Raw genomic sequence first — 24,190 nt, forward strand, 5'->3', positions numbered from 1 at the left:
ATTAGTAAAGTTTAAAAGGAAAAAAAGAAAACTATACCATGCAAGTATTAGTACCAATCAAAAAAAATATGGAGTAGCTATATGCTATCAGACAGGATAGACTTTGGAGCAAGAAAACTTATCAGGAATGAACAGGGAAATTGCAAAAAGATAACAGTGTCAAGTCACAGACAAGGCCTAACAATCCTAAATGGCTGTGAACCTAACAACATAACTTCAAAACACATGAAACAAAGACTGATAGAACTGAGAGGAGAAATGGCGAGTCAGCAGTTACCATTGTAGACTTCAGCACTCACTCCTTTCTCAGTAACCAACAGAACAAATAGACCATATTCCGCATCATGAAACAAATCTGGACAGATTTGAAAGAGTCAAAGTCATGCCAACTATGATCTCTGACCATAATGGAATTAAGCCAGAAATCAATCACCAGGAAATCTCTTAAGTACTTGAAATTAAGTAATACACTTCTAATTAATCCATAGGCCAAAGGGGAAAGTCTCAAAGGATATAAGAAAATACTTGAAACTTAACAAAAATGAAAATATAGCATATCAAAATGTATAGGTACAGTTAAAGCAAGGCTTTGATGGAAATTTGTAACACTCAGTCGTGTCTGATTCTTTCAATCCCATGGACTATAGCCCCACTAGGCTCCCCTGTCCATGGGATTCTCCAGGCGAGGATACTGGAGTGGGTTGCCAAGTCCTCCTCCAGGGGATATTTCCAACTCAGGGATCGAAACTGCATCTCCTACATCTCCTGCATTGCAGGTGTCTTCTTTACCCCATTGGTTGCTTTTTATTTGCCAAGCACAGAAAAGATCCTAGATGCATTACATTACTTCTTTTTCTAACACTTAAATCATCCTATTATAAATAAGAATTTATTTTGCAGCTATTTCTGTTACTTAAAAGTTTTAAACTTTTTTTGGTTCTCTGATTTCTTTCAGTAAATATTCTTTTTTAAAAGTTGAGATATTGTTGATATATAGCATTATATATTATATGATTATCAGTTCAGTTCAGTCGCTCAGTTGTGTCCGACTCTCTGCGACCCCATGAACCGCAGCACGCCAGGCCTCCCTGTCCATCACCAACTCCCGGAGTTTACCCAAACCGGTGTTCATCGAGTTGGTGATGCCATCCAACCGTCTCATCCTCTGTCGTCCTCTTCTCCTCCTGCCCCCAATCCTACCCAGCATCAGGGTCTTTTCCAATGAGTCAACCCTTCGCATGAGGTGCCCAAAGTATTGGAGTTTCAGCTTCAACATCAGACCTTCCAATGAACACCCAGGATTGATCTCTTTTAGGATGGATTGATTGGATCTCCTTGCAGTCCAAGGGACTCTCAAGAGTCTTCTCCAACACCACAGTATATAAACATAAATATATAATACATATATATGTTATCTATATAAATAAACATATAATAAGTTTCAGGTGTACAACATAGTGACTCACAATCTTTAAAGGTTATACTCCCATTTATAGTTGTTATAAAATATTGGCTATATACCCTGAGCTATATACAATATATCCTTGCGGCTTATTTATTTTATACATAGTAGTTTGTACCTCTTAATCTCCTACTCCTACTTTGCCCCTCCCCTGTCACTTTCCTGATTGATAGCCACACTAGTTTGTTCTCTGTATCTGTGAATCTGCTTCCTTTTTTTGTTATAGTCACTAGTTGACAAACATTCTTAAAAGTAGAAGCAGCAGCATGTCTTGGAAACTCAAACTGTAAACTATAGCAATGTAGCAGAATAGCCAGCAGATGGAGACAGAGGACACAAAATGATTCAGATGCAGGCCTTTCACCAAAGCTGTGTTTCTCAGGCCACGGCACCTGAATTTCAGGTTGCTTTCATTAGAACAATGCTTCTCAAACTGGACTGCACGTTGGAATTACTTGAGGGACTTAAAAAAATATCGATTCTGAGTTTAGGGGTATGTTGTTGTCAGTCACTAAGCCACGTCCAACTCTTTGTGACCCCGTGGACTACAGCACGCCAGCCTTTCCTGTCCTTCACTCTCTCCCGGAGTTTGCTCAAACTCGTGTTCATTGAGTCGGTGATGCCATCCAACCATCTCATCCTCTGTCGTCCCCTTCTCCTCCTGCCTTCAATCTTTCCCAGCATCAGCATCTTTTCTAATGAGTCAGCTCTTCACATCAGGTGGCCAAAGTATTGGAGCTTCAGCATCCGTCCTTCCAATAAATATTCAAGGTTAATTTCCTTTAGGATTGACTGGTTTGATATCCTTGCTGTCCAAGGGACTCTCAGGAGTCTTCTCCAGCACCACAGTTTGAAAGCATCAATTCTTTGGCTCTCAGTCTTCTTTATGGTCCAACTCTCACATCCATACATGACTACTGGAAAAACCACAGCCTTGACTAGATGGGCCTTTGTTGGCAAAATTATGTTCCTGCTTTTTAATATGCTGTCTAGATTTTTCATAGCTTTTCTTCCAAGGAGCAAGCGTCTTTTAATTTCATGGCTGTGGTCACCATCTGGAGTAATTTGGGAGCCCAAGAAAATAAAATCGGCCACTGTTGCCATTTTCTCCCCATTTTCTGGGGTGTACTTTTGCCATGGGGAGGTTTAAAATCGCACAAATGATTCAAATTATAGCAAACTGTGAGGCCCACTACTTGAGAACACACACCAACAGGAGGTCTCAAGCTGGTATGTTTCAGAATCACGTAGAGGAACTTGTGAAAAACAGACACCCAGGCTGTTGTAATCTTCATTCTTTCAAGAACCAGTGCATACTGAAATGTTGATGTATCAACTTAGTGTGAAAGTGAAAGTTGCATAGTCATGTCCAACTCTTTGTGACTCTTTATAGTCTGTGGGATTCTCCAGGCCAGAATACTGGAGTGGGTAAGCCTATCCCTTCTCCAGGGGATCTTCCAGACCCAGGGATCAAACTGGGGTCTCCTGCCTTGCAGGCAGAATCTTTACCAGCTGAGCTGCCAGGGAAGCCCATCAATGTAAGACAGTTACATATATAATCAAGAATAAATCTGGGATTTCCCTGGTGGTCCGGTGATTAAGAATCTATCTTCCAGTGCAGGTTCAGTCCCTGGTTGGAAGACTAACGTCCCACATGCTGCAGGGCAGCTAAGCCCGCAAGCCCCACCTAGAGAAGCCTGCACACCGTAGTACTGAGCCCTCATGCTCTAGAGCTGGTGCTCCACAACAAACGAAGCCCGTACGCCACAACTCGAGAAGGCCCCACACCACAATGAAGGGCCTGCACTTTGCAACGAAGCCCCAGTGCAGCTAAAAAAAGAAAAGACTAAATCTGGTACAGTCTCAAAACTGGATTCTAATATATCAGAGTAACATCAGACATCAAATGTTTAAGAACATTTTATAGGAGAAAGTTTTTAATTGAGAAAATGCTAACCATGAACTTAGTTTCCCCCCTGGAAATGGAGAGATGGGCTGGGTCACCCCTCGACTGTCTGGTGTCACACAAGAGCAGGTTCCTAGACTGGGCCAGCAGGTTCCCTCACCAGAGAAACACAGCCTACACACGGTGTCAGGTTCCAGAAGTTTATAGCCGTGTTTGGTCATTCCGCTGCAGGACATCAGGAAGAAGTAGAGCTGCTCTGGCAACTGCAGCCCAGCTTTCATGAGGGAGGCCCCCGCAGCTTGTTTCCACTTTCCTTCACCAAAGCGTTTAAATCATTTTAATATTAGATTTATTTTCTAAATAACATTTCCTGATTTTCAATATTATACAAGTAACGAATCTTCATTGTGGAACTTTAAGAAAAAACAAAACAGTAAGTCTATGTAAGTATGATTGAAGGCAGGAGGAGAAGAGGGTGACAGAGGATGAGATGCTTGGATGGCACCCCTGATTCAATGGACGTGAACTTGGGCAGACTCCGGGAGATGGTGAGGGCCAGGGAGGCCTGGCGTGCTGTAGTCCATGGGGTCTCAAAAAGTCAGAAATGACTGGGTAATTGAACAACAACAAATACGTAAGTAAAAATGTCTTGAGATTATCACTATTATCAGGACTTCCCTGGTGGTCCAGTGGTTAAGACTTTGCCCTCCAATACAGGGCTCGATCCCTGGTCCACAAGCTAAGACCCCACATGCCTTGCGGCCAAAAAAAAAAAAAAAAATAGTATAACAAATTCAATAAAGATTTGAAAAAAACTGTCTAAAAAATCACTACTACCATTTTTATGTACATGGCATATGGTACATGTCTGTGTATGATATACACTATATATATGGGTTCACATACACTTTATGTATGTGGACATAAACACTCTTCCAGATATATTGTGGGAAAACAGTCAACAAAATTTTGGTTATAACCTGTATACTTTCTTGTAGTCTGTCATTTTACTTAATAATATACCATGAGCTCTAAATAGTCTTCTAAAACCTGACTTCAACGATTTGATAATAGCTCATAGCATCAGTATCCCATAACATATCCAGTTCTCTATTGGACATTGTTTTCCAGTTGTTTGTTGATTTATATGCACTCTTTTTTTTTTTTTTTTGCACTCTTTCATAGATGTTAGAGTTCTGGGGGGACATGTGGTGTGAGGCAGAGATATAACTCTGTGCCTTCCTAAGCAGGCAGCCGGGAATATACTATACACTGATGTATAGTAATAGAAACAGTAATCACTCCATCCTTCCCCCCGGGTCTGCCATGCCTCCTTGCCCAGTTACCACACTCTTATCTTCCTGCAGAACTGTGTGTGCTCCCTGGTCTTCATCCCACTGCTCCTCTATCCTCATGCTAGTCCCAACCCTCTTTAACTCTTGGACTTTGTAGTAGGAAGTTCAGTAGCCAGATGACCCACCAGACAAGTCTGGTTCTGCCCTCGCTTTCTTGACTAGACAGGGCTTTTGACTCCACCTTTTGCTTGGAAATCTCAGATGCAGCTAATCATTATTGAACATTTAGTAGTGACTTTTAAACACCTCGTATTTAAGAGGAAATGAATATAAGCTGTTAAGAGGAACAGAAAAGGTTTTGTTTTTTTTTTCCATTTAACAAGTGTCCATAAAGTATTTTTTCTGTAAAGTCTGGCCTCCTGCTATCTTTGTTCTGCAGAATCCTTGCCAGGCCAGGAAGGCTTGGTCCTCCACCTCTGGGTCCTTCCCCACGTGTTGACAGCTGAGATGGCGGATGGGCCAGTGGTCATTCTGGCAATGAACCTGACGCTGGAACCTGGGATCCAGCTTTCCAGCAGCCCACTTGGTACATGACCTCACTGGCCTTGATCACCCTCTGCCCCCATGATGCACGGTCACCAGCTTAGGCCATCAGTTCCCTCTGACCTCCAGCCCTCAGCTCAGGTCCTCACCTCTTCCTGAAAACTATGACAGCATTCTCCAAGAGGGCCCTCAGTCACTGGAGGTCTATGGGGCTCCAGTCTCCTTTCTCAGCCTGCTCAACCTATTCTCCGAACCACTGGCCACCAAGCTGGTTCTCTGGGGCCTTCAGCACCCCCTTCACATGGCTTACAAGAGCCCTCATGGCTGCCCCCCACCTCCCTGTCATCACCAGCCCCCCAACCCACCCAGCCCCACATGGGCTCCAGCTGTATGGGCTCCTGTGGGCCCAGGCCTTGGTTCACCCTTCAGACTGCCCATTACAAGCTCCTGCATACACCGCAGGTCTCGATGGACACACACACCCTTTTCCTCTAGGGCACCTTTCCTGTGAAACAAGGATGTTTGTGGTGTCAGCTCATAGGGTCGATATAGGACTGAATGCAACAAGCAAGCCCCTAGCAGAGAGCCCAGCGCTGAGAAGCCCTAGCTGAATGCCAGCTCTTGTTCTTTTTACTACAATTCTTGCATCTCTCACTATCATGGACCATGATCGTTTATATGGCTGTCTCCTGGCTCAACCTGAAGTTCCTTGTGAGTTCACATCGCATCTCACCCACCTTCTATCTCCTCCCCCACCTAATACTAGGCCACGCCTACAGGAGACTCTCAGCACGTGTCTGTTGAATGACAGGTAAAGATATGAATGTCCCCATTTTTCAATCAGAAAACTGAGGCCTACAGAGGGGAAAGTGACTTGCCCCAGAGGGCACTGCCTGTCAGAGCAGGAGCAGAACTCAAGTCTGGGAGGTGTTTTATCCAGTGCTGTTCTCCCCTGGTGTGTGCAGAGGCCAGATGTAGAACAAATGAAAATACAAAGAGGAGTTACTTTCAAGTTTGCTATTTTTTTGCCGTGTTTGGCTCATATCTTCCCAACTATAGTTTTCCTAACAACTCAGGCCCTAAGAGGAAGACTTCACACAGCTTTGCACTCAGGTGGGACTGTGACATTGGAGTTGACAGCCACCTTCAGGGTCACCTGGTCCACCCCACCCCATTCCTGAACCTCAGAGGGAACCACAAACCTGAGAGGAGAAGGGAGTCACCCACAGTCATGTGGCTGACAGCGGAGCCAGACACCCTTGCCAGTGCTCCCCTTAGTCACGGCAAGTGACTACGCAGCATCCGCATAGACGGAGCCGCAGAAAGGAGCCCAGGATTTACAGGGCGCAAACTCCCCAGGGGCCTCCAGCGCCAGCAGTCAAGGCCTGCAGCCTCCAACAGGTCCCCCCAGAGACAGTGCAGCCCACCCCAGGAAGGGAGGCCCAGGCGGGGCGCCTGCAGCCAGGGCCGCGCCCAGGGGATTGGTCCAGCCTGTGTTCTCTGCCGACCGTTGATGAGCCCTGCTCTTTATAGCTTCTCCAGCGGAGAGCAATTAACTTCTTGAGCCTGGAGGTTTATGGCCAAAGACGAGAGAAGGGACGTTCCACCCCACTGGGGCCCTTTGAAAGTAGAAGCATCTGATTTATCTCTGCGCTGGGGTACTTGGCCTTTAGCTGCAGAAGGACTGTCCCACCCAGTCCCCCTCCCACTTTGCTGCTGGCACAGGCCTATGGCTGGAGAAGTGAAACAGTCACGCCTCGGGGCGGGAGATGCAGCTGGATGCGGATGCAGGGTGGACGGCGTGGGGACTCATGGGTCCAGGCAGGGAGGCCGCTGAGTGAACTGCTGGCTCCCCAAGGGCTTCTGTTGGGACTCGGGAGTGGACCACTGGGCAGGTGGTAGGATCGCCTCCCTGGTCCCTGCCCCCCTGGGTCAACAGGCTTTTATATCTTCACCCTTCCCACCAACCCAGACAGACAAACGCCACCTGTGTGTTAGCAGGTGGAGGGTGCAGAGATAGATGATATATCAGCCCTGGCCCTGAGAGAGACAAGGCCAGTGAACACACCATGATAGTGTGGAAGGGGGAGGCTGCCCAAAGGGAGACTCACTCAGTCTGAGCCAGGTCCCCAGGGAAGCGGTCTGCAGACGTGCAAGTCTGCACAGGCAAGACTTGCTGGAGGAGGCTGGAAAGATGGAAAAGGCTCTGGAGAAGGGGCACAGACGTGTGGTGAGTGGGCACATGGAAGAAAGCGTGTACGGCTCAGCATGGCCAGGTATGCCAGCACCCTGAATCAGGAAGGGAAAGAAGGAAAGACCGGGAGGTGGGCAGATGGAGATCACAGAAACCTGTGCACATCCCGGGGTGTTCAGATTTTTTTGTGGGGGAGCCAAAGAGGGGTTTCGAGAAGAGTGTGGGTAATATGATCAGATTTACTTTAGAAAAAGCGTTCAGGTGGCAGGGTGATGACAGATTAGAGGGAAGGAGGCGCTGTGGTTCTCCCACTAGGCTGTCCATCATCGCCACCTGGGGAGCATCAGAAAGGCTGATTCCCCGAGGCCAGCCTCCAGAGAGGATGCAGTTAAGTGCTCTGGGGTCCCTGTTTCTCCGGGGGTCCCAGGAGTTCTTAGGAGGCGCTGTGGCCGTCCAGGTGAGAAGTCTGGAGACAGAGGAGGACGTGCATTCAGGAGGAAGAACCGCAGCCTGCAGTGGTTGGGCAGATATGTATCCTTAGAGAAAAGGAAGGAGAAAGCAGTCAGGCAACTCCTCAAAAGGTTACACATAGAGTTCCCAGATCACCCAACCACTTATAGATGTACACCCAAGAGAAATGAAAACATGTTTGCAAAAAAAAAAACCAAAAAAACTTCTATACAAATGTTCATGCAGCACTCTTCACGATAGCTGGAAAGAAGAAACAACCCAAATGTCCATCAACTATTGGAAAGATAAATAAGATGTGGTAAATCATCCCAATAGAGTGTTATTCCATGAAAAGAAGAATGACACACTGATACAGGCTACAGCAGGAGTGGACCTTGAAAACTTCACGCTGAGTGAAAGAAGTCAGTAACAAAGGAACCATATGCACACATAAGGGATGATTCCACTTATATGAAATGTCTAGAATAGGCAAATCTGTAGACAGAAAGTAGACTAGTGCTTGCCTAGGACTTGGGGGGAAGGTGAGACTGGGAACTGATGGCTTAGGGGGTGTGGGTGAGTTTTCTTGGGAGGAATAATCAGAGTATTTCAAAATCCATGGTGAAGGCTTCCCTGGTGGCTCAGTGGTAAAGAACCTGCCTGCCAATGCAGGAGACATGGGTTCGATCCCCAATTTGGGAAGATCCCACATGCGGGGGAGCAACTAAGCCCGCGTGTCGACTACTGAGCCTGTGCTGTAGAGCTCGGGAGCTGCAACTACTGAGCCCACGAGCCACCACGACTGAAGCCCAGGCACCTAGAGCCCGCGCTCCGCAACAAGAGAAGCTACTGCCGTGAGAAGCCCGTGCACCGCAACTGGAGAGGAGCCCTGCTCACTGCAACCGCAGAAAAGCCCTCTCAGCAATGAAAACCCAGCACAGCCAAAAATAAATGAATAGAATATTTTTTTAAATAAATACACCAATAAAAAATGAAACCCATGGTGGTGATGGAAACATGACTGATTACTAAAGGCCACTGGATTTTACGATTTGGAAGGATGGGTTCTGTGCGGATTATAATCTCAATAAAGCTGTTAGAGAAAGGGGAGGCATGAGGACTGCAGATTTTACTCTGGGAAGATGGGAGACTTGAGAGGGCTGTGAGCAGAGGGGCGCCACGGTCTCACTACCTTACACAAGCTTCCCTCTAGTTCTAGTTTCTCAGTCTCGGTGCTGTCGACATTTGGGGCAGGATAACTGCTCGTATGGCGACTGTCCTGTGGAGGTGGGATGTGTCACAGCATCCTTGATCTCTAGTGGCGCCAGGAGGACCCCCCTCCACTCTTGTGTGACAACCCAAAACACCTCCAGCCACTGCCAAACATCCCCTGGGGAGCAAAAGCGCCCTGGCTGAGAACCGCTCCTCCAGACGGTAGGGGGGAGGGCGCACCGGAAGGGGGTGGGGCTTATGAGGCCTCTATGTGGAGACGTCCCTTGAGCAGATTGGTGGGGCCGGAGCACCCCAAAAAACCGGGCAGCTTCACTGACTTCAGACTCAGAGGCTGTTGGAATGAATGTCACAGGAAAAAAGAAAGCAAAACCCGAAGAGTCAGTTCAATTTAATTTTACTTTTTGAGCACAAATATTATGCTAAAGGCCTCAGGGGAGATACCAAGGTGAGTAAAATAAGCTTCCGATCCCACCTCACAAACACTGAAATGTCTCCGCCAGGGCAGGAGTGAGGTACAGAATGCTCTGGAACTGCAGAAAAGGGAGAGTAAATCCAACTTGTCCAGGAGGGAAATTCCATCAACAGTCGAAATAGTTCTGAACTGTACCCTCCATACCAGGCAGTTTCACTCAGGTCGTCTCATTTAATCTTTAAAACTGTGAAATGCATATCCTCCTCTCCTATTTTTTTGTTTTTACAGATCAGGAAACTGAGGCTCAGAAAGACTAAGTAACATATTTACAGTTGCCCTGTCCGGGATAGAACTGGAGTTTGAACACAGGCTGTTTAATGCCAAAGCCCGATGCTGGCTTCCAGAAGCTTCTAGGAGGTGGGACTTGAGCTCAGCATTGCAGAGATTGTCAGGCAGCATGGGGGTGAAGTGGGACAGTGACATGGAGCAGGCAGAGGTGACTGCCTGGGCAAGGCTTGGAAGGGATAAGACAGACAGGAATTTGGGGACAGGATGTTTTCTTAGAACACAGAGCTCATTTTAGTGGAAAAGTGTTCCAGAACAGAGCACAGGGAAGCTCGGACACAGCCAAGTGAAAAAGAGAGGGCTCTGCTAATGGTGGTGAGTGGTTTTGCATTTTATTCTGTTGGCACTGAGGAGGAAAATAATGAGAACTTCGACTTTCGAAAGAAGGTTAAAGACCAACATATCCCAAATGTATCTCATTCTTAGGTTTGAAGGCTGCTGTGCCCCATCTTACCTCCGAGGCACAAACACACCTCCCCAAGTCAGGCACAGAGACTCCCAAGAAGGGTTACCTGGTGCCGATAGATGAACGCCCAGAGGTGACTGATGATACAGTAAAATCTGGACAGTTACCTGCAAAATAAACACATCGGACTACTTTCTCACACCATGCACAAAAATAAGCTCGAAATAGATTAATGACAAATGTAAGACCTGAAACCATGAAACTTTTAGAAGAAAACAAAGGCAGTATTTTTTTTTTTAGATATATCTCCTCAAGCAATGCAAAAAAGAGCAAAAGTAAACAAATGGGGCTGCATCAAACTGAAAAGCTTTTACATAGCAAAGGAAGCTATTGACAAAATGAAAATATGTCCTCCTGAACAGGAGGATATATTTCCATTCGAGGGAACATATTTTCAAATTATATATTTAAAAAAGGATTAATATCCAAAATATACAAAGAACTCATATAATTCAACATCATAAAAACCAACTACCCAATTTAAAAATGGGCAGAGGACCTGAATAGACCTGAAGCCCAATCCCAATTCAGAGGTCCTAAAGCCCAATTCAGAGGTCCTCTGAATTAGGCTTCCCTGGTGGCTCAGACAGTAAAGAATCCGCCTGCAATGCAGGAGACCTGGGTTCAATCCCTGGGTTGGGAAGATCCCCTGGAGAAGGGAATGGCTGGCTACCCACTCCAGTATTCTGGGCTGGAGAATTCCATGGACAGAGGAGCCTGGCATGCTACAGTCCATGCAGTCACAAAGAGTCGGACATGACTGAGTGACTTTCACTTTCACCCAGTTTAAAAATGGGTAGAGGACCTGAACAGACATTTTTCCAAGAAAGATATACAAGGCCGATAAACACATGATAAAATGCTCAGCAGCACTAATCATCAGGGGAATCAGAACCACAATGAGATACCTTTTCACACCTCTTACAGTGGCTATCATCAAAGAGAAACAAATAACAAGTGTTGGCAAGGATATGGAGAAAAGGGAACCCTTGGTCCCTGTTTGTGGGAGTGTAAACTGGTGCAACCACTATGGAAAACAGTACGGAGTTTCCTCAAAAAAAAATCGACGGCTGCTGGAACTTCTCTGGTGGTCCAGCGGCTAAGAGTCCACGCTCCAATGTAGGGGCCCACGTTTCATCTCTGGTCAGGGCACTAGATCCGATGTGCTAGAATGAAGCTGGAAGATCCCACGTGCCGCAACTAAGACCTAGCACAGCCAAAAAAAGAAAAAAACAGTTGTTGATCTCTTTACCTGAAGGAAGAATCACATAAGGTGAAGTTCATGACACTTGTAATTTTTGAGCCAAAATATGAACACTTGAGAACCTAGCTGTGAAGAAAACTTGCTCCTAAATTACAGATGGGGGAGGGGCTAGTCAGACCTGCGCTAGCAGGAGGTGGTAAGTTTCGGAAACTGGCCTGAAGTGGCCCAGTCTGAGCTCTTTCCAATAACAAGGCCACCTTACGTGCACAAACCTGAGTGTATTCAATCACATCGGCTCAGATCAGAGTAGCTTCAGGTTCCCATGCTTTTGGAAAAAGCTTAGCAATATGTATCCCAAAAGCCTTAAAAATCTTCCCACCTAGGAATGCCATTTCTGAAATTATTGTAAAGAACTCACCCAAAGTGCAAGGAACACCAACCATATATCACAGGGGACTCTACTTAATACTCTGTAATGACTGATATGGGAAAAGAATCTAAAAAAACAGTAGATGTATGTATATGTACAACTGATCCAACTCACTTTGCTATACGCTTGAAACTAACACCACATTGTAAATTGACTATATTCTAATAAAAAAATTTTTAAGAAACCCAAATGCAGGCAAAACATGCATAAAACTATCCATCACACTTTAATAGACAAAACTGGACATAACCCAGATGTCCAGCAGCTGGGGAATGGTTAAATCAACTATGGGGCTTCTCTGTGTTAAAGACCTTACAGCCATATAAGATCTTTATAAATGAGTCTTGAATGGTGTGGGGTCACATTCACGTTATATGTTAGGGCAGCAAAATAGGCTACAAAAGTAAAACATATACATTATACTATGTTGGTGCTCTGGGGAAGAAAAACTTTCCAACATACTCAGAGTGTTTATTTCTGAATAGAGAGACAATGAATGATTTTTCATTCTATTCCATATATTTTTTAAAGTATTTTCTCCTTTTCTACATGTTTTTGTGTAGTTCCAGATTTTGCACAAAATAATCAGGAAAAGATAAACATTGATTTAAAAAGGAAAAAAAAAATGACCAAAAGCTGAGTTACCCAGCAGATCTAAATGGCATTACAAGCACTATCGTGGTATCCAGAAAACCCTCCCCTATCTGCGTGATGCCAGTTTGGGCAGGGGAATGCTATGTACCAAACCCCAGGGACCACTGGCCCTATGTTGTAGTATCTGTGTAGAACACACGCTATTCCTTAATAATTTTGTAGAAATCAGCTCGGGTTTTTTTTTTTTTAACTTAAATACATGTCCTTTAAGATAAATGGAAAAATAATACCAGCTTCCATTCATGGAAAGTAACCACAAAATAAATGCAATAAAGCAAGACAGTATTATCAAATTATAGACTGGTAAAGATTCCGAGCCTGAGCCCTTCTTTCCTCTCTGTCTAGTAAAGTGGGGATAGAGGGAAGAGTGTCCCGGAGAAGGGGACAGAATAGCAAAGGTTTGAGAGTTATTAAAATGTCCAAGCCCCACAACAGGCCTCTTAAAGGAATCAGGAAGACTGAAAGATATTTGAAATGATCTTTTCGCTGGAGATTTTGATTTGTTTTTAGTGATTTGCCCAAGTAGCACCCAAACTGCCCCCTATACCACATCCTAGGGGAAATTCCCAGACAGTATTCCCAAAACAGTGGGTCTCCCTCAGTCTGTGGCCACAGGTGCAGCCGGTTTCAAGATCAGGCACAGGTGTTTCTACCATGAACGCCTTTCCATTCCTCTTACAATTCCAAAGTCCTACCCTTGTTCAAGACCTTGGTGTTTCCATGCAATACTCCAGTGACTTCATCATTTAATTGCAAAGCATGTTTCAGGGCTTGTAAAACCATAAATGTGCTGATGCTGTGCCAATTCTGATTTAACACAGGCAGGCAAGTTTAAAAGGGGAAAAAGATGCCACCAGTGCTGGGAAATAGCAGAGGCTAGATAAAAGCTTAGGACACTTGGGGACTTCCCTGGCGAGGTGGTCCAGTGGCTAAGACTCTGCACTCCCAATGCAGGGGAAACACGTTTAATGCCTGATCTGGGAGCTAGATCCCACATGCTGCAACTAAGAGGCTGCTTGCCGCAATGAAAATCAAAAATCCTTCGTGCTGCAACTAAGACCTGGTGCGGCCAAATAAATAAATGTAAATAAATAAATATGTTTTAAAAACCCTTAGAATACTTAGGCTCTTTCCTGATGGCTCTGTGTAAAGAATCTGCCCGCTAAGCAGAAGACATGGGTCCCCTTCCTAGGTCAAGAAGATCCCCTGGAGGAGAAAATGACAACCCACTCCAGTATTCTTGCCTGGGAAATCTCATAGACAGAGGAGCCTGGTGGGCTACAGTCCATGGGGGCCAAAAAGAATTGGACACAACTTGTCGGCTAAACAACAACAGTAGGACACAAACTTATTCATTATACAGATGAAGAAACTGAGGCCCAAGAAGAGGGTGGGGCCAAGGGTCAGTGACAGAGTTGGGTTAGAATCCGGGTCCTTGAACCCCAATCCAATGTCATCTCTAAAGTCACTGTTTGCTTTTAGTGTGAGAGGTTTGCGTACTTTGGAAACTCGTTCCAGCTGCAGGACCAGAAATCAAAACCAGAGACCAATAAAGATGAGACGCGTCCTCCTGCCAGTGTTTCTCCTTGGTTCCTTTAAATGTCAGTGACCTCTTTGTCTCCCTCCCCTGATTGACACCCAGCTGTCGGCTTGCTTGGCTGGAAGAATCATGGATCTGTGAACTCCGGCAGAAAGTAGGGACCTCATCTCACTCATACAATTGATACCTAGAGAGACTCTCCTTCTTTAAGAGTCCTGGTCCAGCTGCCCCATTCATAGAGGAGACCGAGTCCCATGGAGGAAGCATGACTCTCTTAGGGCCCTCCAGCTAGTAAGTGGCAGGGCTTGGCCTGGAATGTAAGTATTCTGGGTACAAGAACAGTGCTCATTTTATTTTATTTCTTAATATTCAATATCTTATAAGAGCCTGTAATGGAAGAGAATCCAAAAAATTATATATATATATATATATATAAAACTGAATTACCTTGCTGCATATCTGAAACCAATGTTATAACAATGTTGTAAATCAACACTTCAATTAAAAAAAAAAAAAAGAAAGAAAGAAACCAAGTGTCAGAAGTGATCAGTGACTTGCCCAGATGAATACCAAGAGCTAGTGGCAAAATGATGGAAACTTTGTCCCCTGATTCTGGATTTAGTGCAGCTTTCACTATACATCTCTTTGACCCGGTGATATGCCAAGGCCAGTGCTCACTTTGAAAAAATGTTTCTAAAATAAAATTCACTTTTAAACTCGGACAAGCATAACTATAGCATCAACAGGACCCTAGATAAAGTTTATTTATTTAATCCATTCACTCAGTGGGATTGAGTGGGATATATAGCAACATACATTGACTAGGGGTGCACCGTATGGTTGCCTAGCAGCGCTAAGGCGCCATCGAGGTTTGAGGTCGTGAATCTGAAGTGTGAGCTGCCAGCCTGGCTGTGCGCTTTTCTCAAATCTCATTCAGGTACACGGAGGTCAGGAGCTAAGTCAGCAGAGAGTCAGATCTAACCAGGGTTGTGGTTTTGCCACAAGAGTGTGATGAAGGAAGGGGGTGAGAAAGTGAATAAGATGAAGATTTATAAGATTTAAAAGGGAGTTTTATTTTTTATACTATATAGATATATATATGATTTTTTAATTTCACACAATGAATACTGAAACCAGGTTGTGATGCCCATTCCGGTTGAAATGGTAGTGTTGTCATCTTTGTTCGGAAGCTGTCTCAAGGGTGTTTGGGCAGGTTCAACCTGGAGACTGGAGGCTGTACTTGATTTAAATTGTTTGAGCCAGTGCTCCACCTAAGAGTCTCAGGACTTTCCTTCCTCCGGAAGGAAACTTTTGAGACAAATCTAGGGTTTCGTCCAAAGCTCAGGTGCTGCAACTCTGCTTATAAAGCCCTTTTCTAGTGTTATTTGTGTAAGTAAATAGTTGGCTTCCTATTTCAGGGAAGGACATATTTGTCCCCAAGGCTGCCTCGTATCCTGGGCACCCACTGGGGTGCTGGAAAACAACTGCTCCTCTCCTGATATTGTTTGGAAATAATAGGGCAAATTGGGCAGTTTGGACCCTTTGACCACAAAAATCAACCATACACTGAAGCTGAAATACAGGTCACTCTGCTCCCCCTTCTCAGTTTTATATTCTGCCCATCCCTACCTCATCCTAACACTTAACAAGAATCCAGCCTCCTTTCTCCTCATCGTAGGTGTCCAGGCAGACGATCTGCATTACCTGCTTTTCATTGATGTCAGCAGTGGTAATGATTAAGTGGCAACACCCCGCCCCCTTCAAACATCCCCCTCTTCCTTGTTGATCCCCACGGAGAGCAAAAGCACAGTGTGCCTTCCAGGCTTCCTCCCAGAACTTGTGCCTAGGGTGCAAGTGAGGTGAAACAATGGTGAGTAAATCCTCTTGACTCCAATCATACCACCACCCTCCCAGCAACTCCACACCTCAGCCTCCACCCCGTGCAATGTGGCAGTCTTTGGGAAAACTCAGGACGGGTATTTCACTACCGAGTGGCACCAAACAGTAACTAAAGGAATAAGCAAAGCAGAAGTACAGGCACATATAAAAGTGTACCAAAAGGCACACTTCCGGTGCGTTCTCTTTACGTACATTGTAACCCAGGATAAAAACGTTTAATAAAGCAGAATTCTAGAATCCTAAATAATGTAGGATCTAGGGGTGGAAGCAATCAAGAATGCTGCCACCCACTTTAAGCTCCCAACGTGCTGGTTTGCCTTTGACAAGAGGACATCAAAACAGTGAAGAATGATTGCCAGTTGTTTCTAAAAAAGAACAATAAAAGGTAAGGCACCTCTACCACACACACACACACACACACACACACACACACACACACAGTCTCAATCCCTAGAAGAGATTTGGAAAAGAAAAGCCCAAGAAATTCCAAGCATGAATACCTCCCCAGATAAGACAGAAATGGAAGAAAACCAAACTTTTTAAAGTAAGCATTTTGATCTTCATGCAAACATGGAGTTAATCTGGGGACAGCTAAGCACAATTACACAGATGAATTCATTGTGTGAAATGGTCATTGAGCGTAGAGAATGTTAGTGCCAGTCCAGAGTCCAAGCTCTGTAGGGGTCATACCTGAATCTGCTGAGCTGAGCACATGGAAACCTCGGTGTGCATTCAGCCTTGACCACTCTTTTTAATTTATTTTAGAGTTGCTCACTGGGGTGGCTTCAGGAAATGCAAATAGAATGTCCATAGCGGTGTCTGAAGACGACGGGGTTTTGATGCGTGTTAAACTGAAACTATAAATAAAAATCTCTGGGCCTGTATTTACCTGGATTAAAGTTGTTCTTAAGATTACAGTCTGATATTTTTAATCCTTTACTCTTCCAGTTGGCTTTTATTTGAGTTTATGCATACAGAGAGGACACAAGTGAAGCCCTAAACTGGGCATGATGGTACCCAGGTTCTAGCTTCATTTCTGTTCAAATTTTCCCTGAGTCCTGGGGTTCTTCCTTCCTTGATGCTGGGCCTTCACACCTACAAACTGAGGAGTTTGGACCACATGGTCTGGTTCTCTAATTTTGAAGCTACAATTCAGAGCAATTTGGACATACCATTTCACCTCTAAGATTTTATTTTTTTCAACATAATTAAGATGTACACAATTTTCACACAACAGTAGGATATAAATTCTATTCAAGCTCCCATAGACTATAAATTAGGAGGCACTGGAACATAGCTAGGGACATAAAACATCTTTTGATATTGATGTCTAACATAATTCCGCAATGATAAGAGAACAGACTCTGTATTATTTCAATATCTTTAGACCATGAAATGTGTGCACCGTGTTTTATGTCCAGGATTTTATTTTAAGCAAATGCGAAGTATTTTAACCATGTAAAATGCATATGGCTCTAGGTGGCTCAATGAGGAAAGAATCCACCTGCAACGCAGGAGACGCAGCAGATGCAAGTTTGATTCCCTGAGTCAGGAAGATCCCCTGGAAGAGGAAATGGCAACCCACTCCAATATTCTTGCCTGGAGAATCCCATGGACAGAGGAGCCTGGCGGGCTACAGTCCATAGGGTCGCAAAGAGTCGGACATGGCTGCAGCGACTGAGCACGCATGCTACAGCCAGATGAACCTACCAAACCCAAAGACATAGAGTCACCGTTGGAAAGAACTCAAATACCATTGTCCATGGTACATCGTCCATGTGAAAGTCAGCACTACAAAGGAACTACATGATTGAGAGGATTCTTTCCCTATTTATCATAATAACATATTTGCACCGAAACAATCCTTAGCAAGCATGGAGACCCAGAGAGGTCAAGCAACTTGCCCAAGACACACAGGCAGCAGGAGGGAGTCAGGACCACAGTGTAGGTCTCCTCACCCTTACCCTAGTCAGGACTCCTGCATGCGCCCTCCCGAGGTAGACATTTAGAATTTCTCTTTCTATATTCACCAACACCCTTCACAGGGAATGGAAATGTTAAATTTTATTTTTTTAGAGTTAATCTTGTTGCAATTCACTAGAGAAATGAATATTGATTAAAAAAAACTCACAGTTGCCAAAATCTTGGGACAGTTTCACAACAGAAACGACGAAGGCCTTCGTTCCAAGCTGTCCCTGCCTCGTCACCAGAAGCAGAGGAACCAGGAGACAAGAGCAGGAAAGAGGGGGTCCCTGGATTTCTCAGGCCTGAGAAGGAGCAGCCTCAGTGGAGATGTGTATGCTGATGGAGCTTGGGCCTGCTGCAAACAAGCTGGTCTTGGAGTGAAAAACTAACACAGCCAAGTATGTCCCCCAGTGTCTGCTGATCTTGCATTTTGGGGAGAGAGATTCCCACATCCAGCATTCTCAAATGCTTGAGCCACCAACACACGTCTCCCCACATCAGAGCTTATGCATGAGGCGCCCCACCTCTGCTCAAAGGCGCTCAGGTTCTGCGACTGTGTCTGTTGCATATCCTCTGGGGAGGGGCGGCAGAGCCTGGCGGCAAGGAAAGGCACTTTCAGCGGAAGCTGAGGAGTCACACTGGTGGAGACAGTCAGAACCACGGGAGTCGGGCTTTGCTGCTGTTGAGCTGTGTGACTTGGGCAGGAAACTTAGCCTCTCTGGTTCCTCATCTGGTAGGTAGGGAGAATCATACCTTTTGAAGCTATCGTTAAGGGAATTGAAGGAGAAAGCATGTACCCTTCCTCTGCCCCTTTCCTTAGCAGGATCTCTACTGAGAGATGCCACTATCTACTAAGCACTCACGAGGTTGCTCAGCTAGTGGGTGCTCAGGAAGTTCAAGTTATCTGCACAACCAGAAGTGTCTTCACACAGGTCAGACATGGGAAGATATGGTGCCCAAGGGAGGATATCACTCTGATGACATCCAATCCTCCTCCAGCTCAAAGTAGTACTACAGCCATTTGTGAAACAGTCATGTGGCACGTGGTTCACTTGTACATTCTCTGGTGTCTGTTAAGATGCACTTCCCCCTTTCTCTTTTCCCTCCCAGTCCCCACTCTATTCCCAGTGTCTTCTCCTGTAGTACTAGTAGTAGTGTCGGTCGCTCAGTCGTGTCCGACTCTTTGCAGCCCCATGGACAGTAGCCCGCCAGGCTCCTCTGTCCATGGCATTCTCCAGGCAAGAATACCAGAGTAGAGAGCCATTCCCTTCTTCAGGGGATCTCCCCAACCCAGGGACCAAACATGTGTCTCCTGCATCTTCTGCATTGCAGGCAGATTCTTTACCATCTGAGCCACCAGGGAAACCCACGTCCCATCCTGTAGGTGATGCTTATCCTTAAGCCTTCCTAAGTAGGAAAAGCGGCTTCCCATATCTGAAAGAGGAGGGGTCCCACTAGACCCGGTAAGACACCCTGTCTTCCAGCCCATGTGTCCCCTTCTCACCTTCCCATACACATGGTCACCCACATAGCTCACTCCATCCTCACATTGGCTACTGCTGGCCATCAATGGGGTTCAGGTGCAAAAGGAAGTGCCTGTGAGGGCTCAGCCTGGCTCTGCCACTCAGTCAGTGACCTAAGTGAATCTGTGTTCTCTCTCTGAGCCTCAGTTTCCCCACTGGTAACAGGAAGGATCTAGATGAGCTGCCTCTCTAGGGCTACTCCAGCTTAGCCAGCTTGTGACGTTAGTTACTTCCACCAGAAAATTCTTCTTTTTCCAGCTCCCAAATGTAACAAGGACTCCTCCACTCACTCTACATGGTTCAGACTTTCTTTAAAAAGATTTCCCTTTACCAGGTTTTTGAGGTCCACTGCCACTCAGAGGCCAGAATCATCCCAACGTCAGTGGCAAAAGCAAATCAGATCAAAAACATCCATGGGCCTCATCTGAACACAATTTCTGCTTTGAACCTTCTGCCAAGTCTACGGCTTATCTGCCCGAGTGTGTGTATGAATTACCATATGAAAGAGCTCTCTTGGATCATATTTAAAGAAAGCCTCTTTTCAATTTAGATAAGAAAATCACCCAGTCCTCTAGAAAATGCATATAAGTTTTTGTCTAAATGTCCAAATAGAGTTATGGTCACAGAAGATGTAATTATCTCCTTCTGGGATAAAGGGAATCTTCTACCTACAAGGGAGAGCCAAAAAGCCAGAATGTCCTGCTTGAGATGGCAGCAAGCCCACCACAGAAAGTTGCCCATGTTGTTCACTGCACAAGGGTGCTCCGCTGATGAGTGGGGAGGGACTTTGGAGCGGAGCCTGTCCTTCCCTAGCCAAGCCATGTGTCCAGTACATGACATGATTACATTGGGTCAAAGAGAGGTGAACCTTTTGGAAATTCAGCAACAATCATTGCAGATGTTAGCAGACGCCCCTGTGTGGAGAAACAGGCCTAACCCCTGCTTACAAATACATCATTTTCCAGAGCTCATGGCAAGAAGAGAGAGCAGAAAGGCAGAATCAAAGGAAGGTCATGGGGTGAATGTGGGGAGAAGTTCCTTCTGGAAACCATCTTAGCATCTGGAGGGGCTTGGACCCCCAATGCCTCCCAGTCAATTTCCAAAAGACCACTGGGAAGAACCCACTGGAACTGCTCCCCACTACCCTTCACATAGGGCTCCACCCCGCCTTCCCTGACCTCCCAGCTGATGATAGAGTCCCTGTTATAGGTTCTCAGAGCAGCTCTGCTTTCCCTCTATAAAATTCATGTTGTACTTTGCAATAAGATGTGTTTAGGTAATTTGGTTCATCTGTCTCTCCGACCAGACTGTCTGCTGTGCGAGGCAGACTATGTTGGGTTTTGCTCTTGGATCGCCAGCACAGCATCTCAGGCAGGAACTATGAATGGAGTGTGAATGAAAGGGCAGGGGTCTCGCATTTCTGCAGCCCTTTCTGCCAGGGAGAAGAGGAGGGCAGAGGATGAGATGGTTAGATAGTACCACCAACTCAATGGACATGCATTTGAGCAAACTCTGGGAGATAGTAGAGGACAGAGGAGCCTGGCAGACTCCAATCCATGGGGTCACAAAGAGCCGAACATGACTTAGCGACTGAACAACAACCACTGGGGCCATCTGGGAACAGGGACATGCAGTCTGCATGACCTCAGCCCTGTGCCCAGGCCCAGGGGACAGACTAGAGAAGACACACCCAACCCTGGCCTGGCATCCAAAACACACAAGAAGACTAATAAAAATACAGCTTCTCGGGTTTCCCTGGTGATCCAGTGATTGACAATCTGCCTTCCAATGCAGAGGACACAGGTTCGATCCCTGGTCAGGGATCTAAGGTCCCACATGCCACAGAGCATCTAAGCCACACACCACAACTAGAGAGAAGCCTGAGAGTGGCAACAAAGAGCCCGAGAGCTGCAGCTAAAACCCAACACAGCCAAATTCATTTTAAAATTTAAAAAAAAAAGAAGAAGAAATACTGTTTTCCAAGTCTACCCGGGCATCTAGTATTTGTACATTTAGCAAGGTGCCCCATGTGATTCCAAGCCACCCATCATGGTTGAGAACCCACAGATGTTGTTGTAATGGGTATAAGGAAACCTAGATACCAAAGAGAAGGAACTGAGGGCCATCCTGAAGGCTCATGAAGGCTTTCTGGTGGAAATGATGCTTCAGCCAGGTCTTGATCAAAGTGAGTGACATGGAAAAGGAGAGAAGGACCTCACAAGTAGAAGGAACAGCATGAACCAAAAGAGAGGAGACTGCATGGGATGCACTCATGGGCAAGGGAAGTGGGATGGAACCGAAATGACAGGAATCAAGTTCCTGGTAGAAAATCAAGCACAGGGAATTCCCTGGTGGTCCAGTGGTTAGGACTGGGCGCTGTCACAGCTCACCTGGGTTTGAGCCCTGGTCAAGGAACTACAATCCCGCCATGTGGTGTGGCCAAAGCAAAAAAATCAAGCACAAATCACCACTACTCAACAGAGCTCCAGAGACTTCTGGGTAGGGAACCCACATTTCAGCAACCCACGGAGAATTTCCTCTGCACCCCTTTTTTAATGCAGTCCCCATTCCTCCTTTGGGTTCCACTCACCTTTTTCTTATCTTCTCTCCCTAGTGAGACTGTGGTATGAAAGAATAGCCTTCTGAGCCCAAGGCCATCAGAGCACTATTGCCAGGGCCTTCCTTGATAAATAAGCTTGACTTAAGAATTCCAAACTGTCCTGGCTAGAAAGAAGAGATGGCTCAAACTGGCAAATGGCAGCACCTGCAGCCAACATCTGTGGCTATGGATGTCCAAGGTGTCAGGAAAGGGTCATTTTACTTGATATAGAAGTGATGTTTGGAGCACAAGTATCAGGCCACAGGGCACCTGCGTGTCATGACTCACGTGTCCTTCCTGGGCCCAGAATGGGGGGTCAAGATGGGAGCTAAGGTTGGGAATGACAGAGGGGATGCTCTTAGGATGGGAGAGCAGGCCCTCAATGACCTGGCTTTCCTGGAGTGGCTGCAATCCACAAGCTGGGGGCTTCAGGCTGTAGGAAACATCTCTCACTAGCCCCCCACCTCCCATCCATCCTTCTACATTCTTCCATCCCCTCCTCTCTCCTTACTCATTCCCTCCTCTCCTCCCTTCCCACAAGGTTTAGTCCACAGGCCTCAGCTGGGTTGGTAAGCAGACGCTCCCCCTTATCTGGGTTTTTCAAACTGGACTTTCAGGGACTTCCCTGGTAGTCCAGTGGCTAAGACTCCGTGCTCCCAATGCGGGGACCCTAGGTTTGATCCCTGGTCCAGGAACTAGATCCCACATGCCACAACTAAAGGGTTCACATGCTGTAGCTAAAGATCAACTAAAGAGCCCCAGGCCACAACGAAGACTGAAGATCCCACATGCTGCCACCTGGTTCAGTCAAATAAATATTAAAAAAAAAAAAAAAAAGATGGCAAAAAGACATATTTAACTGACGAATCAAATAAATACCTTCAAAAATAAATACCTTTAAAAATAAATAACTTAAAAAAATAAGCTGAACTTTGCTACTGAGCCTGGCGGTTGCATGGACAGGTTTTCTAAGGCCAGCGCACACGCTGCAGAGAGGAAGGGAGAGTCTTCAGCACATCACCCCTCCCTTTGGAGGGACAGGGGGGTGGCCTCTCGGAAGCAGTGTGGATCCGAAGTTCTCAGCCTCTGCGCCAAGCTTCTGAGACATGCCCACGCCACAGTTCACTGCCGCCCCACCGGAGCCTGAACTATCTTGTCTGCCTGTGCAGTTACAGATTAATCTCTCGTCATCAGTGATTAACTTATTCGAGCCCCGGGAGCTGCTGAACCAAAACAGCCCCTTGGGGTGAAGAGCGTCCAGCACCGTGCGGCGTGTGGATGAGCCTGTGACCCTCCTCTGGGTCTCGTGCTGTGTCAGCAGGGGAGCAGGGAGACCTCTGGGATGCTCACCGGGCCCCTCAGTGTGGCTTGGGGACCAAGGGCTGGGTTGGTTTTTTCTAGTGTGTTGGTCTGCCAGAAACGTTTTAAAAATGGAATTGGGGGCTTCTCTGGCTGTCCAGTGGTTGAAGATCTGCCTTGCAGTGCAGGGGACACGGGTTCGATCCTTGGGCCAGGAGGATCCCACATGCCACAGAGCAGCTAAGCCCCCGAGCTACAATTACTGAGCCCATGTGCCTAGGGCCTGGGTTCCGCAACAAGAGAAGCCACCACAAGGAAGGGCCCAGGCACCGCAACTAGAAAGGAGCCCCCGCTCGCCACAGCAGGAGAGAAGCGAGCACAGCAGTGAAGGCCCCATGCAGCCAGACAGAAATGAACGGATACATGAATCAGTAAATAAAATAAAATAAAAAAATAGGACTGGGGTGGGCTTATCCTTTGGGAACAAGATACAACTGAATACAAACAGCCTGGGACTGATATGAAAGAACGGGAAGCCAAATTTTGGAAATCACTTGGATGTTGCGGGGACCGATGGGTCATCTCTCAGAGTATAAACTGTCGCAGTGGGAAGAGGCCCTGGAGTTTTCACTGGTCTGAACTTCCCAGTCCTACAGACACCAAGAAAGAGGGCTCGACTCACCTAAGGTCACAGTGCAGAGCCAACAGGAGAGAGAGAGCACGTGTCACGTGTTTACATGTCAGATAAAAACTCACTTCTTTGTCACCCTG

The sequence above is a fragment of the Giraffa tippelskirchi genome, chromosome 3 (assembly GCF_054371585.1).
Source record: "Giraffa tippelskirchi isolate mGirTip1 chromosome 3, T2T-mGirTip1v1.2.pri, whole genome shotgun sequence".
Classification (NCBI taxonomy): Eukaryota; Metazoa; Chordata; class Mammalia; order Artiodactyla; family Giraffidae; genus Giraffa; species Giraffa tippelskirchi.